The sequence below is a fragment of the Carettochelys insculpta genome, chromosome 26 (genome assembly GCF_033958435.1).
Source record: "Carettochelys insculpta isolate YL-2023 chromosome 26, ASM3395843v1, whole genome shotgun sequence".
Lineage (NCBI taxonomy): Eukaryota > Metazoa > Chordata > Testudines > Carettochelyidae > Carettochelys > Carettochelys insculpta.
In genome coordinates this window covers 13,068,425-13,086,525 of record NC_134162.1, presented here as the reverse complement: position 1 = coordinate 13,086,525, position 18,101 = coordinate 13,068,425, and the positions used below count along the sequence as shown (strand labels likewise).

The following is an 18,101-nucleotide window of genomic DNA, read 5'->3' as shown; positions in this document are numbered from 1 at the left end:
GAGATCAGGCTCTTTGGCTGGTGCAAATCATCATACTGACATCAGTGGGGCAATGCAGATTTACACTTTGACCCACAGGGGCCTGAAACTTTTCACATGACAGTCACTGTTTGGCAAATATACAATAAGGTAAACTCTAGGAATGAGACTTTCATGCTGGCTTCTTCCTTATTGATGACCACCAGCCTGAGCCCTGGATTTAGTATTACCCTCTTGCCATGTTTGTATCCATCAGAGTCAGGCTAGCAGAGATCTTTTTCCAGGTGCTTCTTCTCTCTGTTCCAGCAGATATTTACAGAATCTTCTCAAGAGGGAAAACTGTATTGCTTAAGAACTCCCAGAAAGAGCTGGGTGAAATTTTTTGGCTGAAATTTTTCACCAAAAATGCAGACATTGTTTGACCAAAGCATTTTGAAAAGTCAGGTCAAATTTACCGTATTGTTTTGGCTCAAAAAGATCTGAAATAATCCAAATGTTTCAAGCGTTTGTTTGGAGGGGACTGCTCAGTTTAAACTTTATATTGGTTTATTTAATTTGGGATTTTTTTTTAATTTGCAAGAAGCTCAGAGATGAAATTAAACTTTCTGTTCAACACTAAACTGCTTTGTAATTATTAATTTTATTTTCGATAAGGCCAGAAAAAACAAATATAAAATCAGTGGCTCCCCTCACGTTCCCAAATTGCTGATTTATGGAATAACCACTTCTTCTGGCTCTTGAATGGGTTAACTTGGCCGCCTTTGGGAAACTATGCCTCAGGGCGAAGTCATATTACTTCTCTGTGCTGTAGCCTTTCCTCTCACCTCCCACCCTTCCCACAGACCTCTGGGTGATTGATTGGCTGTGCAAGATAAAATTCTTTCCTGTTTGCATCACAAAAACAGGGTTAGTTGCCCAAGGCAAAGAAATACCCCATGTTCCTTCACCCTCAAAGGAGCAGGAGGCCTTGCGGTGGTAAACTTCTGATTCTGTGATTGAACAGGCCTTCCTCTCAACTCCTCTGAAATGCTCCTTTTGAAGATCAGGTTGTAAAGCCCGAGCTAAGTCTGATACAGTGCTGATAAAACAGGCCAATGCGCTCTTCCTGTGGAACAAGGCCTAGATGGATACCTGTAGTTTTTGTTCGGGGCAGGTCTGTGGCCTAAAACACCAGAGTCAGCAGTTCAGCAATGCCTGTACTATGCAGACAGGAGAGCTTCTCCCCTCGGTGTGCTTAATCCACCTCCATGGGTGGTGGTAGCTATGCCTCCAGGAGAAGCAGCAGGTCTGACAGCCACTATGGGCCCCAAAAACAGGTGGCGCATGGGGTCTTGGACAGAAGGGGTGAGGCCAGAGTGGAAGGTATGAGGCTGGGCGGGCAGCCTGAAGCCCTGTCCAGACCACAGCATTGGCCCCCTCCCCACCGTGAGAGCCCTGCACAGTTGCCGGAATAGTGCTTTGGTGGTGATTCAAAGGGGGCTTGGGCTCCCACCAGTGACAACATAGCAGCTGTGGCAGCCAGGAAACCCAGGCCAGTCAGAATTGCCAGGCTCTGGGGCAACTGTCCTCTTTGCCCTTCCCCATCAATGGGCATGAGGAAAAAGCCAAGGCTTCAGAGAAACTTCTGAGCTGCTGGGCAAGATGGGAGGGGGCAGAGCCTCGGGAAGAAGGGATGGGGCTGGAGCAAGCCTCCCCCAGCCAGTGCTTTTGGGGCACCTGAAGCATTCTGCGCAGGGCTCCAGCAGTGATTTAAAAGTCCCCTAGCTCCAGCCACTTCTGCAGTTGACAGACCTGGGCATAGCCCCATCTACACTGGGGGGTGGACCAGTGTAACTGCATCGCTCAGGGATGAGGGTTTTTCACACCCCTGAGTAACACCATTATAGCGTTTATAGCATAGACCAGTCCTTGAGTGTCAGTGCTTTAAAAGCACAATGAAAACAGACTTAGGGGTGTATAACAATAGGTATCTTTTCCTCCAAACTCCTGCTATGGCATTAATTTGCTGGCCCACAGTCAGAGGACTCTTCTGTCCTGTGCAGCACCAGTTTTATCCCCTGGCAATGCTGGGGGTAGTGGGGGACTACCACCACTCTATCAAATATATTAGAAGGGGAAAACAGTATTCCTGCTGCTACATTGTTGTTAGCTTTTATTTATATTTTACTAGCCCTAGAAACCCTGATCAGGGGTCCCCTGATGCTAGGTACAGTGCAGTCAAATAAGGCAGAGCTCAGTCTGTGGGGCAGGAAGAAAGATTGAGGTGACAAAATGGACATAAAAACAGAAGTCACTGCTAATTATTTGCCGAAGCAGTCCCCACCACACCCCAGCTCACACGCAGGGATGCTCACACTGAGCTCCTGCTCACTCTGAGGCAGCTATATGGCAGAATCAATAGAACAGCCCCCTCAGACAGCATGCTGCAAATACGCATGCTGTCAGGTTCCCAGCCAATCAGGTAGAGAATTTCAGGCGTGTGCTGTGAAAGTTACTTTCTGTGTTTGGAGGGGACAGCGGGAGGTGGGCATGGGGAGGGAAGGCCTCATTTAAAGACCATTAAAGCAAACAGCTTGTGCCTTCATGTTGGGTATTTAATGTGCTGAGCAGGATCACATCCCATTAATTATGTAGGATTACAGGGAGGAGGTTCTTTCTGGCATGGTTTAATCCCTCGTGCCATTTATACAGTGGAGACCTTTTAAACAACTTCCCTTTTGATGCAGGATAAATCTATCCCTGTTGATCATTTTACTCGATTAGTGGGAAGTGGCTGGAAGCCAGGAAGAATTTCGAGATTTACCTGTCGCTCAGGACAATGGAAAACAGGTGCTGAGAAATTTGAGTGTATTTGGTCCAAGCCTTTCATGGCGTTTGCCTAGCGTTCTTATATAATATTTCTCAGCACTTTCTGAGGATGATTAGAACCCGCCTTCTGTTACCATTCAGTGGAGTTATTACACACACTCCCTTGGCTATCACTAGCTTGGAATACAACCTTTTTGTATCTTGCAGACCTACCCATTCAGGACACTTTCAGCAATGTGTAAGCAGCAAAATGTGACCCCAGAACTAGTGTTCCCTCTAATATTTTTCCGTGTGTGGTTGGAATAAATTTTGTTAGGGGAACCAAGGCAAGTGGGAATGGACACCACCAAGAGAAACACATGCTAACCACTGTGGGCAGCTGTGGGCACTCTGCTAATCAGCTGGGTGGCACCTAACTCTCTCCTGGGCGGCTTCCCAAGCACCCAGCTTACAGGGAATACTGTCCAGAACCCCTGATTTTAAGCTTCCCATGCACAGGAAGTAGGAAGTAATTCTCCCCTGAAGTCAAGGCCAGTTCTGGACATATTCTCCCATCACTAGCTCTGACATTTGTATTGCTGCTTATTTTTTCATAGTCCTATTTCATCATTTCTATGTCCATTGTCCAGGAAGCCTGAAAGCCTGGCTTCCTGCCCTCTGCTTGAATGCCCTCGGAAAACCTCTCCAGTGTAGGTTTATGAAGGAGCCAACAGGAGGGGTGGCATGACTTGAATCCTGACACTCAAAATCTCTGCAGTCCTGTGTTCTCTTTACACAAACTGCTACTAAATTTTCATATCTTTCTCTCCCCATGTGCCTCATCACATCATTAATATTTGTTCATTGCTGGGCAAGTGCTGAACAAAAGTCCCTCTGTTCATAAACTCTCAGACTTTAAGGCCAGAAAGGAACATCATGATCATCATCAACCTCCTGCATGTTGTAAGCCACAGACCCTCACCTGCCCCCCCGCCCCCGTAATAGCCCTGTAAGCTATGAAGTTATAGAGCTCTAACTAAATGTGAAATGCTGCCATTGTCCGAAGGACATGGGCTTCCTTTGGTGTGGTTTATTACCGAAGGGATTTGAGAATAGTGGGCTGGCAGAGAAGCACATAGCCTCTGGTGGCATCTTGGCAGACAGAATCCAGGTGCTGTCAAGAGTAGATTTAACACACAAATCACAGAGGTGAGCCAGGACTGGAGCACAGTTCTTTCTTCTCCAAAACTCCAAGCTGCTATTGCTCCATCTCAATAGGGTTTCCTGTGATAGGTCCCCGCTCCTGACTTGCGACAGGGCAACCCAACACACTCCTGTACACTGCATGACATGGGACAAGGGTCTTGCTACAAACGGGCAGTGAGAAAATCGCTTCAAGCATCCTCAGAACCCACTTCTGTCTGAGCCCTTTGCCACAAGATGGGATTGCTGCACTGGCTGTCAAGAAAGGGAGCATGCTGGGGAGAAGTGAGGGAGAACCAGGCTGAGGAGGGATGCAACCTTGGCTCACACCAGATGTGACGAGTGCCGTGGAAGAGGAATTCTACTACCAAAAAGAAAAAGCAACCCAGAATTAAATTTAATTCAACTCCCTTCCTTATATTAATCACAATCAACCTCCTTAGATCCCTGGCACAGCTCTCTAGGTAAGGTTTGCTCCGTCTGCCTCACCAAGACGTGAATGGTTTCTTGATATTAACCCATGTCTCTCTCACTTTGGGCCTCTGCCGTTTCATGCACACACATGGACTGATTCCTCTGCGGTCTGACTGTGCACATCTCATTAGGACACCTTGGAATCCTCATGGGAAAGGCTTCACTCTGTCAAGTTCTTGGAGTTTAACAGGTCTGCCAAGGGGGAAAAACTAACCCAAGGGGAAAGAGGGGGAAGATATCTCTTCAGCTGTTTGGCAAGAGCCCTGCTTGGGAAGCTGGGACATGCTGTCGCATGCACTCACAGGCGTAGAGGAAGAAGGCTCTTTGGCTTTCCAGGTTTCAGTTGCAGCCATGTCCGGTGGAGCTTCTGGCCGCACCTACAGAGCAGAGGCCAGAAAAATGGAACTAGGAGCAGGGAGAGATGCCAAGCAGCCTAGGACAGCTGTGAAATAATAAGTGGACTGTAATATGAAGGTGACAAAGTCTTCTGACTGTCAGACAGTTGCTTGCTGAGGCTAGGGAGAAAATTCAAAAGTCATCACTCACTGAGGGTCTCACTTCAAATATCTGGTTCTCTTTAGTGTTGCCCTTATGGCTAGCAGCACCTGGTGCTTGAGGCTATATCTAGAACACTGCTGCTTTTCCTCTGGAGAAGGCAGGGTGGCCCATCAGAGAGGGCACAGGTCTTCGGGCATTGGAGATCTAGCTGGGAGTTAACACACTGACTCATTCTGTGACTGTGGGTGAGAGGCTAAGGGCCAAAAGCCAAGGACAGCTGAGTGTGCTCCCCATTGCTGAAAACCCAGCCATTCACACACCTGTGCCTCGGCTTACACAAGTGTAAAGCAGGGATAGTAATGCTTTGCCTACCTTTGCCAAGCACAGTCAGCTCTATAAATGAAAAGTGCCATATACCTGCAAAGTCATCTTTATTATCAAGTTGCCAGTTTGCATGTCAGCTGAGGAGTGAAAGCCATTGCTTAAAGTAGAAATGGGCTGGCAGTCTCAATCCAGTCCTTTCCAAGGGACGTTTTTTGTCTGAGAATTTCCCTGGAGGGGAGGAGTCAGAGAGCTATGAAATTTTCTAAATTTATCATGCTTCCCCTGTGAAAATTAATCTTACTGGGGGCGGGGGGAGGGAAGCCACATTCTCTCAGTGATGTCCTACTTCCCCATCAACTAGCTGTTTCCTGTGAAATTCCTGAGAAGCATCTGTCTTGTGTGTGTGTCTCTGCACATCTCTCCCAAAGGAGACAGGCTATTCCAAGCTCCGAGACTCCCCAAACCCCAACAAATGCTTCCGTCACAATCACATTATACTCCTCTTTATGGCTGCTGTGCTGTAAATCATGCAGGACTGCTGCAAACCTTTCTTACTAGCAGCTACTGTGCTGTGTAAAATCAGATCAACCAGCTGAGTGGATTTAACTCTTTCCAGCCAGCCATGTTAGGTGTCTGTAATACTATGGAGAAGAGTTTTCTGGATCAGCTCAGCTCAAGCTCCTTTCCCCCAAGTGGAAATGTTTCCTCTCTGTACTGGGTTGGACCGTTCAGAATTCATAGATAATAAATATTTAAAGACTGCTGCAATTTGCTGGATCCTGCTGACCTTTCACGCTCGCTCTGCCTCCTGCCCAAGCCTGCTCTTCTGTGTGTCTCTGTGAATCATTATATTTTAAACTTCTTCCTTCCATTCAGCAGCCACTACCGTGGCTGACTATTAAATGAGAGAGGAGGAAGGTTGGGTTTTCTGGTCTCTGAAACAGAGATCTTAACGCTGCGTCCCCTGTAATGAGATTGGCTTATTTCCCAGACGCTGGCTAGTGAGCTTGCTGTTTGTTTTGTTGCTTTATGATCCCTGCAGTGTCCAGTGAGCAGGGCTTTGGGGAGCTGGGGCAGGCCAGCACTGGGCTGCATGGGTGGTTTATTTACACTTTCCATCCAGCCTGCAGGGCTTGCGGGAGGCCGGGGGAAGTGTAACAAGTCTAGTGAATGCTGGACACGTGGAAGTGTGAGTCCTGGTAATCCAGCTGTATCTATGTTGAGTGTGAAGGGCGCTCTTTCTTAAGCACGGGACAAGGAAGGGAAAGGTACATTGTGCTGGACAAAACAGGGTCATTGGCGTTTGTTCACATGAAACTGCGTGTTTCCAGGTAATGATCTCAAAGCACTTTGATTGCACAAACACGCCTGTGAGTGCATGTTCCACATACACACCCTCCCCTTCAGCAAGTACATGGATGTTATTTCAATTTCATGCCTGATCAAACGATGATAGAAAGAGGATACATGCTTGGGTTTTGGCAGTGATTCTGCCTGAAATGTTTACAAAGGCTGGTATAGATCCATTACCACCAAGGCAGTGGTGACAATAGACAGACTCTTTCTTGAGCAATGTAAGCTTTTCTTGAGTAGTGCAAGATGGTGCATTCCCAGGGTACAGTGCTAGGAGCTGAGGGGATTTGGCTGGTGCTTTTATCTGGGGGATTTGTGCGTGAGTCTGGGAACAGTCATGCAATCTAGCTGGGTGTGAGACGTTATCTACTGTTGTGATGAGTGATCACAGCTCCTGGAGGTGTTTGCTGCTTGTCACTAGCAAAGCATCATGACCATAGTCCAGGCTGAAGAGTTGCAGGGGCACAGCGCTCCTACAGTCTGAGGCTGCACACTGGGGATCCTGTCACACTGGTCACTTGCAGCTCCTGTTGACTTTAGTAGGAGATGTGGGTGCTTAGCCTCTTGGAAGGTTAGTCCATAAGTGATGTGTCCAAAGTCACAGAAATGCCATGTGATGCAATTGGGTGTAAAGCATCCATCTCCTGCTGTACCTTTCAGAGCAGGGGCCCTCTTCTTGAGGACAGGAGAGGTGAGAATGGGGTTCACAAACCATTCCAGAGGAAACACAGCTACACTTCCTTTTTTATGGTGAGATGTCGGGGGTGGGCCTGGGAATCTTATCGTTCTGGTAACAGTGGCCCTGGGATAATTTTTCAGATGGAGTGCTCAGCTGCACCCCTCCTTTACCCACTCCATGGCCCATGCTGCCAAAAGCTGGGGCCACAGCTCGGGACTGAAGGCTGGGATTGGCAGCAGTGGAGCCCCCACGGCCAGCAGAGGGAACCCTAGGAGAGTGGTGGTGATACCAGGCCCAAAACCTGGAGGTGCTGCCGCATCCCCCACTCCCTTACTTCCTGCACCTGTCTGGCAACATGGGCTGGGCTTGTGGGAAGGGTTGATGGTAGTGTCTCCAAACCACACTGCTTCCCATTTCCATTGGAGTTTTTTTTCCTGTAGATGTAATGCACAGCCCTAGGAGCCTAACTGCCTTGGGTTTATTCCCTGAGTTGGATGGGAGAGTGGGGAGGGGAATCTGTGTGTGTGTATATTCTCTGTCACACTTTATAATCAAACCTTGAATTCCAGCATGTCCACGGCTTTATTTTTCAGTGGCATGGTGCCTAGCAGCTTTAACATGAGGAATGGCTTTGCCAAGCACACTGCACACAGGTAGAAGGTCTCAACGTCTGGAAATAATGCTCTACTAATGCTCCGAGTGGCAGTGAGTGGTCTGATTGGGTCTGCAACAAACACACAAGCAGAGGTCAGCTTTGAAAGCTCCCCTTGTGGGCGTGAGTCATGGGAAAAATATTTAATGGGCTGGGCACAATTCAAGCCTAACTAATTTAATCCTACTGTATTTGAGTTTCAAATTACACTAGTCAGCCCTAGTGCTTTCTTAGGGCATCTCTGTCATTTCCATGCCCTATTCCTGTAGGCTTCATTCAAATAAAGGGAGCTTTTTTAGAGCTGCCCTCGTAGGCCTTTTGCTCTGTAATACATTCATCCCTGGGAGCATGGTAAGGGTGAAAATAACTTAAAATTTCTCACAGATACTGTCCTATTGCAACCCAGGTCCCTGCCAGGTCTTCCCATAGCTTCCTGCTGGCTTTTGTCACAGCTCAGCCTGCTCTTGTTGGAGCTACGCACCAGGGCTCACCTGCTTCTTTTCACCTCTGGTTGTTTTGTGGACTAGGGTTTGTCTTCCCAAAGTGGAAGATAGACCTGGCCAGAGTCAATCTTTTGATGTTCGATTTTGCACATCCGGTAGAGATGCAGTTAGCCCCTGTACTCCTCAATATTGTGAGCAGTAAGGGAGGTCAACTGGAGAGTTTCTCCTGTCAACTTCCCTCAGTGAGGATGGCCAGGTAAGTCGACTGTAGGTAAGTCGATTCCAACTATGCAATTGCCATCGCAAGAATTGCATATCTACAGTCAACTTTGATGTCTAGTGTAGACCTGGCCTTAGCTAGAGGTTTTGCAGAAAAAAATTTCTGTGACTCTAGGTTAGGAGTGTGTGGGGAGGAGAAGATTGTTCAGGAGCTTGAGGTCACCTTGCCTCTAGCATTCAGTTTTGAATTCAGAGTAGAGAAGTTTCTGGTATGTAGCTCTGACTGGTGGCCTAGGTGAAATGAATTGTGGTAGGCTAGGTCCAGTTCTCAGCCAGGGAGTGGGTCCACCTCACAGAATGGCCCCTGCAAGTGGCAGTAGCTGGCTCTGTGTTGCCCTTCCCAGCAGCAGAACCAAGGATTGTGAATAAATTCTGAAGACTCAGCTCCCCCTGTGGTCCCTATTAGAGGTCCCTCAAAGCTAGGGTTGAGAACTAAGCACATGGGGGGAGTTGATGCAGGTGGAACTTGTCTTCCCAGCAGCTGTCTTCATGCCTGTTTTGTGGCTCTGGAAGGGTATGATGAATGACTGCCAGTCCAGCTACTTCCATGAGCAATAAAACACTCCTAAAACTCTCTGCCTGCCTTAATGCTGGGATGATAGGGGGAAGGAGACAAAACCCTACCCCACGATTGACTAACAAATCTATTTTTCCCTGAAAGTTGGTGTCCAACTGTTTACATTTAATGCAAGATTAGTTAAACTAGCCCCCCTATTCTGATCTCAGCAGTCAATGCTAAATGGCTAATCTCTGTAGAGAGGGGGTCGGGCGGTGAAATCTATGCCATTTCATGCTTGATACATCACTCTTTTTATCTTGGAATTCCTTCTCATCAACCTTCCCTTCCCCCATCCCACAGTGCTTCCCACAATGCCCCAGGCCAGCCCATTATCCCATGGTCTCCAGCAGCCTCCTCTTTTTTTGAGAACCATTGTTCCTCATGAGCTTTCTTTAAGTGCATACAAATGTGCTGATGAGGCCAGGACCTATTGGTAGCTGTGACTCTGTTTTCCAAGCAACTCAGTAGTCCAAGGCACTTTTTCAAAAGACTTCTGCCTCTTGGGGGCAGGAGGTTTGTATTAAAGAAGTAACCATTCAGAACCCTAGATTCCTAGGATAAAGCAATTTCCATCCAGCAAAATTAGAAAATGCCTTAATGCAACAATTAACAACCAGCAACGTCAGGGGGCGAATGTGTCAGCTTCCTTGTTCTGTGTTTATGGGCCTTATACAATTCCACCAATATTGATGCATGATGCCTTTGATTTTGACACTAATCATTGCTATGAATTAAATTTGCAGCCAGATAATTAAGATTGCTATTAATAGGGCCTCCAGCTAAGTGCCACTGCACTCGTTGTCTTTTTCCTGATGGAAAATGGCATCCTCTGAGCTTGGCTAATGCAGTTAGCCAAGTAGATGGTGAGACTGATGTGAAAATTGTATTTTCTGTATTTAGCAGGACCCCCTGTAATATGAGTAATGACAAAGGGTTTGATCCTGAGCTGCTGAGAAAGGATCATAGGATAGGACCCAGGGAGAGGCTTCACAGTCGTGTTCTGCTGTCTTTCTAGGGCACACACGTGGGGTGGGGAAGAAAGGGAATGAGAGAATAAGCATCAGTGTTCAAGGTAGGAGAAAGACGATAAAACTAAGAACTGCATTAATCTATCTTTCCGCTCTTCTTCCTGTCTGGGCACAAAAATTCTCCACCTGTTTTCCCCTTTCTGCATTTTTCACATTCCTTCCCTTAAGGCTCTGCCCTTGTATCCCCAGTTGGCATTCAGCAGGGTGAATGGAATGACCCACGGTCACTGCATGGGTCACCAATAAAAACTGACCATGTGCTCCATCCCAAGAGGTAAGATATCGTATTATGTGTAATACATCCATGAAATGTCCTTCAGTTCAGCTTGTCAATGGTGGGTGGTGCTTGGGATCCAGAATAAATAAAATTGAAGTGCTGTAGACATAGAAAAATATACACTTAATTTTGCCATTATGTTATTTATAATTCTGTGCCAAGAAAAAAAATTGAATTCATGATTTGCAGCCCAAGGCATCACTAATGTGTGATCACACAAGCTAAATAGGGTCACAGGTACTTGGATAGAAGATCTCCAAAGAAAAAGCAAAGATGCTGTCTCTGAACTGTTGACACAGTAGGTACCATATTACTGGAGGTGCCTAAAGATTTGTGGAGAAGATGTGAAATGGGGGTCTTGGTTAATACAGATCCCATGAGATTTTTTTTTTCTCAGCAACAGGGATTTTTGTTATGGTGACCTGGACAAAAATCCAATTCAAGACACTCTATTTCTGTCTCCCATCCCTAAGTTAACATGTTATTTCCAATACTGGCAGTTTCAACTGGAGATGATGGTACTCTTCACAGCCTGTCCTAACCTTGTGGCATGTTCCTGTCGGCTGTTAAACAGCCAGTTGTGTTCTGCTGTGGTGTTGCAGCTGCATGTCAGAGCTGCCTGAAGCAGTTCCATCATGCCTGTCATCTGTAAAGTGCTGTGGCATCATTCTGGATTAAAGGTGCTGTAGAATCATAAGACATCTGTATTTGTGTAACTCAGACTCTTCGTGGTTTCACATGGATTTTTGTCGACATGTTGAAAATCTAAATACATTGCGCATAATCCTGCTTGTACTCATATGTCATGCAGGTTACTACTCCACGCTAGTAAAGAATAGCAGTAACAATCAGATTACTCAGATTACAGTCTTCAGGGGATTGGGGTTGATAGCCTCTCAAGGTCCCTTCTAGTCCCAGTGTCGCACAATTCTGGATTCTACTTAGGGAAAGGAAAACTTTAAATATGATGCTTTTCCTTGGTATCTGATAGTTGTATTCAGTGTGGTTGATTTCCACTTTCAGTAGCAGGGATAAAGTAGGCCTTTCAGAATGAAATAGACATTGGACCCTGGTTTTAGATGACTGTCCTATAGATTATGATTTTATCTGTTTATTTTACTCTGTGTTCTAGCCCATGTACACACCCTGGAGCACTTTAGAAGTCATTCATATCCGCATGGGGGGGAAGCCAAAGGAATCTGTAGATGTTTGCTGATCAGATGAAAATCTTCTGCTGGAACAATCTTTCCAGGGCAATTATACCATTTTGGATATAGGTCTGAATGTTGAACCCTTTGTTGACCCAACCCTTCTGATATCTATCCATCGTCACTTTTGGGTATGTCTACACAGCAGCCTTATTTTGAAATAAGTTATTTTGGAATAACTATTCCAGAATAGCTTCTTTTGAAATATACTGCTATGCACAAAAATGCATTTTGAAATAGAATTTAGCTATTTTGAAATACAGAGTCTGCACACAATAGAGCCTATTTTGAAATAGAGCCACTGGACGCACTATGGCCTCTTTCAAAATAGGCTCTATTCCCTGTCTAAACATCACCTATTTTGAAATAGGCACTATTCCTCATACAATGAGGTTTACCAATTTCAAAATAAGACAACCACTATTTCAAACTTATTTTGAAAAAGCAGTTGCATTGTGTAGACGCTAGGATAGTTATTTTGAAATAACAGTTGTTATTTTGAAATAACTTTGCTGTGTAGACCTGCCCTTTGAGAATGTTACTGTTTGGGTCCCAGTAGAGATACTAGATTGCAGACGGAGAAGTTTATTGCTTGATGGGTGCATTGGTGTAACTGCAGGCTCCTATAAATGAGGCTCTTAATTGCTTACCCATGGATGTCAAGGGGACAGGAATTTATCTGGCATCACATTGTCTGCCTGGGACTTCTCTCTCTACTGCATGCTATGGAGCAGGGAATTTTCTTTTCCAACCATTGACTCTCCAGCTTTGCCCTATAATTACCCATCCCTTGGGCTGAAGGGACATCTCCAGTTAAGACCCTAACAAATAAAGCCCTTGGAGCAATTAGCTTGAGTCCTGCTGTTATACAAACTGTGTCTCCGTGCAATCCCAAACTAGCCTAGCTTTGCTGGTATTGGCAGCTGGAAGAAGTTGGAGCCTTACTTGTAATTAACTGGTAGATAGAGATGCATGAACAGGGATTGGATCAGATGAGGATGTAGAGCTGTTATTAAAGACCACTGAGTTATAGTTAGCAAGTCATAGTTCAGGGTAACCCTGGCTGCTCTGTCTCCACAGAGCTGATGAAAGGGATGGAAAGGGGACATGTGTATGAATTGAGTCCCCCCGGGCCTCTAATGGTGATGAAATGAGAAGGAGGGAGACCCCAGAAAACATGATATACCAGGAGCCCAGATTTCTCTATATGGGACTGGTGGTTATAGCAGGAGCGAGGAAGGAGAGAGGAAAATGTATGGGTCTTCCTAAAGAGCTTGATGAGCATTTCAGTGACTCTCTAGGAAGCAGTGAAGGGTTAAATGGATTCCCCATAGAGGCAGCTCTGCATACTGTCCTGTCACCAAGGCTCTGGGGGAGTGACAGTGCCAGCAGAGGGTGGGAGTAGAGGCTGTGAGAGCGCCATGGGGTAGAAAGCTGCCAGGTCCATTAAGCTTTATCTGTACTTTGCATCAAGGATTCAAGAATGTCCTTATTACCACTCCTCCTCCAGCTATGGCAGTTAGGGGTTATCTCAAAATACACATTTTAAAGAGCCATGGGACTGAAGTTTGTAGCTGCTGGACAGCCATTTGGGAGAGTGCTGAGAGCAGGAGGGCTTGTGGGTAGGTGTAGGGCAAGGCAAGGCTCACAGGAGATGGTTGTTTTTGTCTTATATGGGCCTGATGTTTCCCTGGGTTCTACTCTGGCTTCAGATGACCACCAAAACACTATGAAATCAGGACTAAGGAAATCAAGTTTCGCCCCTCTGCAAACGAGGCTTAATGGCAAAGGTTGTGTGGGGACATATATCAACCTTGATGAGCTGAAATACTCATTCCTGCTCCCCAAACCTCAGCAAGCCAGCCCTGCTTTCACCAGTACTGACAAACTGCCTGTGACCAAATACTGTTCCATGCCACCTGCCAGGAGTTCACCTTGGACATCTCAAAGTGACTCTGTAGTCAGGGGCTAGGGCACTGGTGTGGTGTGGCCTGGGAAATGCCCACAAGAAGGAAGACTTATTTTACACATTGCATTGATTTGGCTTAATTTACCATCTGTGAGAGCGAGAGCTTGGCAGGATTTAAAAGGGACTGGACAGGACTATCCAGAGTTTCAGGAGTAAGGATTCAAATGTAGCCAAGTGTTTGGGAATGGCAGTAATCCCTCCTGCTATAAAGCACCAGCCAACTACTACCTCATGGGAGTTAGAAGGAAACTTTCCTTGGGGTTCAGGTTATCCCCCAGCTGCCTATTTCACCTGCATCTGAAGCATCAGATACTGGACTACATAGTCCTTTAATCTGACCCCACTGGCAATTCCTAGGTAACGTTGCACCACCATGCCTGGTTTCAGCTCACTTTTCTTGCACTTCACTCAGCCCTCACAGTGGCACAGAGCCAGTCAGTAACCCCCATTTTGTCTAAGCTCTGTGTTAGTGCATAACCCAGAGCACTTGTCATCTGACTCCTCTGTATTGCTCACCTTTCTCAGTGATCCACAAGTAGAGCAAAGCTCCAACCAAAGCTCTGGCTTCTGCTGTGTGGTTTGGCAAGGCGTTGCCTCCAAATGGGCAGGTGGGCCAAAGCAATTGAAATTGATTAGCACTAATGTGATTTAAAAAGACATTGCTAAAGGGTTCTTCATCATTTTAAAACTCGGTTCACCCTGCCTTTCCTTCTCACCGGTCCCAACACCGTCGTCAGCGTGCGTACACAGATATTTGTGCCTCTGAGATGTATGAAGCTGAAATAAGTCCTCCTTTTAACTCAACTTTTCCTTTATTTGAAGCAGTTAGTTCAGCAAAGTTCAAACTAGCACAGGTAAGGTCTGAGAATGTCAAGGTGCATTGATCCTTCTACTTTAGGGTACGAGAGAAACACTTGTGGCTACCAATCAGGGTGGAGTCACCGATTTTTTTCATAGCCAGCTACACGCTTGTGCCGTCCTCTTAAGTACCAAGAAGACAGTCAGCCCTCTCAACCCTTCTGTGAGAAAGAAGTATTGAGAAAACTGAGGAAGAGCAGTTAAATGATCTTTCAGAGGCCTCCAAAGGAGTGAGACACAGCAAATGACCTAGGCCAGTGTTTCCCAAAGTGTGGTATGCATACCACTGGTGGTACGCGAAAGGATTTCAACAGGTATGTGGCAGAAAATAAATTACTAAAAATCAGGAAATAGGCACTGGGATGGCACTGAGGGAAGGGATATGCTAACAAATTTGGGAAACACTGGCCTAGGTGATTGGAGTTCCTGGCACCCAGCCTGGTGCAAAAATGTGTCTTGTTTTCTCTGAGCTCCTCTGCTGAATTTTCTTATCAGTTTGATACCCTTATAGGCAAGTTCATATGTCTTGTAATTCTGTTTGTGAATCAAGAATGCGTAATTTTTTTAGTGTTCCCCCCCTCCCCAAGAGCCTTTTTAAAATGCCTTAGTGAGGTCAAAATAAGAGGAGATCTGGTCTGTGTGTGGCAAAATTACTGTGAGAAAGCCATGTCATTTTGCCCCTCTATATGCCTCCACGAGATAGCCAAATGTGTGTGTGTGTGTGTGTGTGTGTGTGTGTGTACACACACACACACACACACACACACACACACACACACACACACATATATATGTAGCCCCATGGAAAATGCATAGGCAAACAAAGAGATCACAGAATATGAATGCAGAATCCCACATGCTGATGTGTGTGCTCCGGAGCACTGGTCTGTCAGCATGAGAAGTTTGGGTCAGGGAATTATTGTAAGAGACGAGAAAGGAAAAAGTGGAGCATGCCCTCAGGAAAGGAAATCCTACTTATCAAGGCTTTTGAAAGAGCTCACCATCCAGCAGCTGCCCTTAAAAACAAAGAATTTCCCTGTTCATGCACAATTAAGGACAATGGGAACTCCCAAGGGCTGCTGGATTCTTGAAAATGTGACCACTTCAGTTGGGTGCTTTAGTAGTTGAAGTTTCTTGAAATCTGGGAAGTATTGTATAGTGATGATCATCAAATCATGGGCAATCCATGGATGACAAAAACTTGCTTTTGTGAGGGCAAAGCACCCAGACTTCAGCATGTCGGTTTTGTGTTAGGGTGACCTATTGCTACTGTAAAATATTTGTAAGTGAAAAAGAGGTGTGTTTTTTCCCCACTGTCTCCCCTGAATAGTTTTCAAATTTTAATGAAAAAAAAAATCAGGTATAGGAGATCAACCTCCAAAAAATAAAAACCTCTGTGCACATGCAGATGTGCGTAGATGTGTATATCTATACGTAAGAGACACATGGTAAGTGCATTGATATTTTTGCATTGGGCCAACTTCTGTGGGTAAAGGGACAAGCTTATGAGCTTCAGAGCACTGCTGCAGGTCTAAAAAAAGTAACCAAAATGTCTGAGCTAAATACAAGGTGGGACAGGTTACATGTCAAGGTTTCAAAAGTGCAATAGGAGATCACTTAAAATTAAATGGGCAATTAAGCGTTGATGGGCAGTAGCATGTGTTTGCAAATTATTGTAATGAACCATAAAACCAGTGCGTCTGTGAAATCTGTGGTTCTTAGTGTCCATCAGTTATGAATTTATATACATACATGAGTTTGTGCACCTCTGCCCTCTGTTAGACAGAATCAAAACACCGCAACCCTTTATCATAGACCCAATGCTGCTAAAGGTAATGGAGACTTTTCTTCCATTGAGTGTGGAGAGCTCTTGCAGAATTGCCAAGATTGGAGAAGGATTTTTTGAATTTTCAAGTGTGTGTGTATGGCAGCATAGTGACAACTGTTAAGTCCTAAAAGACCGTGGATTTTTGTTACAAAACTTTTAGCCCTGCAAGGGGCTACCATCTTGAAAGGTCTTTTGTACACACATCCTTCTTGATATGTGGCAGGGACCAAAAAATAAAAGTCAGGTAGAAAAATTCTATAGAAGCATAAGGCAAAAGCAGCACTGTATGAGCAGATGCATAAGCCCATTCCGCTGACCGAGGCTTCTGTTAATTTCTACTCAGTCCTTAGATCAAGATCACTACCCTTTGCTGTTATGTTTTTTTGTTTGTTTGTTTGTTGTGGTGTGTTGTTGTTTGTGCCATTAGCCAGGACAGCAGCAGTGGCATTCAGAGAAATACTACATGATCTGAGAAGGCAAATTCACCATTCAAACATCTCCCCAAAATGTACAGCTGCATTAAAGGGACATGGGTTGGATGGATCCAGTCTGTGTATTAGTCCATTAGACCTTTTATGATGACTGGTGCCCCAGGATCAACACCATCCATTTTCATTTGCGTGTCTTTAAACGTTACTGTCCTTTCCTTTCTGGAAAGAGCCACGTGGAGTTTCTTGCGTTTTTTGTCTTCAGGGAGGTCTTTGCAGGCAGCCCAGCTGAAATAATAAACAATGGGAGAGAAACCACCTCATGTAATATGAAATCTCCCAGAGATGGCAGAGTGCACCCCAAGGAATAATTTTGAGCAGTGGAAGTTCCTGATAGGTGATAGGGTCATAGGATTTTCCCAGGAGAACTAGGAAAGGAAGGGAACTAGCATATGAGGGAGATCTGGGGAGAGAGAGGTTCAAGGCTAAACCCAGATCTCAAGAGGAGCGCTCTGGAGCTCTTCTTTTACCAACAGAATTTGGTCTAATAAAAGTTATTAACTCATCCATCTTGTCTTTTTCACACACTAAACATAGCTGCCCAGGGAAGTATCGGTTCCCAACCCACCTCCCCTTTTTAAATTATTTATTAGTTGTGAACACTGAATGACTGTCTGGTGCAGGAAACCTATTTTTCTACATGTTTTTCTTCTACTTTGGCCCATGGTTTCAAGACCATTGTCTGGCTTATCCCCCATTTGTTAGGGACTGAACAAGGAAATCGCAGCCATTATTCATTGCAGTAGGGAAGATGGGGTGTCTAGTGGTTAGAGCAAGGAAATGTGGCAGGGTAGTAAGAGAACATGCACAGGTCAGGATTCCTGAGTTCTGTTCCAAGCTTTGCCATTAATTGTGTGACCTCAGGTAAATCCCTTAGATTATGTATGTCTACACTGCAGTTAGAGGCCCATGCTTGCTGACTTAGGTTTTGGGTGAGAGAGGCTCGGGCTAAGAGGCTGTTTAAATGCAGTGTAGATATTTGGGCTTGGGCTGGAGCCCAAGCTCTGGGACCCTCCCACCTCACAGCACCTCAGAGCCTCTGACTATAGTTAGCATTTTATTTCTACTCAGAGGGGTAGCTGTGTTAGTCTATATCTTTGCAGGACAAAGCAAGCAGTCCTGCAGCATTTTAAAGACTAACCATTTTATGAATTAGGTAATGAGCTTTTCTGGGTAAAAGGCACTTTCAAACAGAAAAGCACAGATAGAAACAGC

At 45.5% G+C, this 18,101-nt stretch overlaps 1 protein-coding gene across 1 annotated transcript in view; it reads left to right on the top strand.

The window, feature by feature from the left end:
• Positions 1-18,101, top strand: part of PLXNA2 (plexin A2) — a 319,252-nt gene that overhangs the window by 43,070 nt on the left and 258,081 nt on the right. The window lies entirely within an intron of this gene.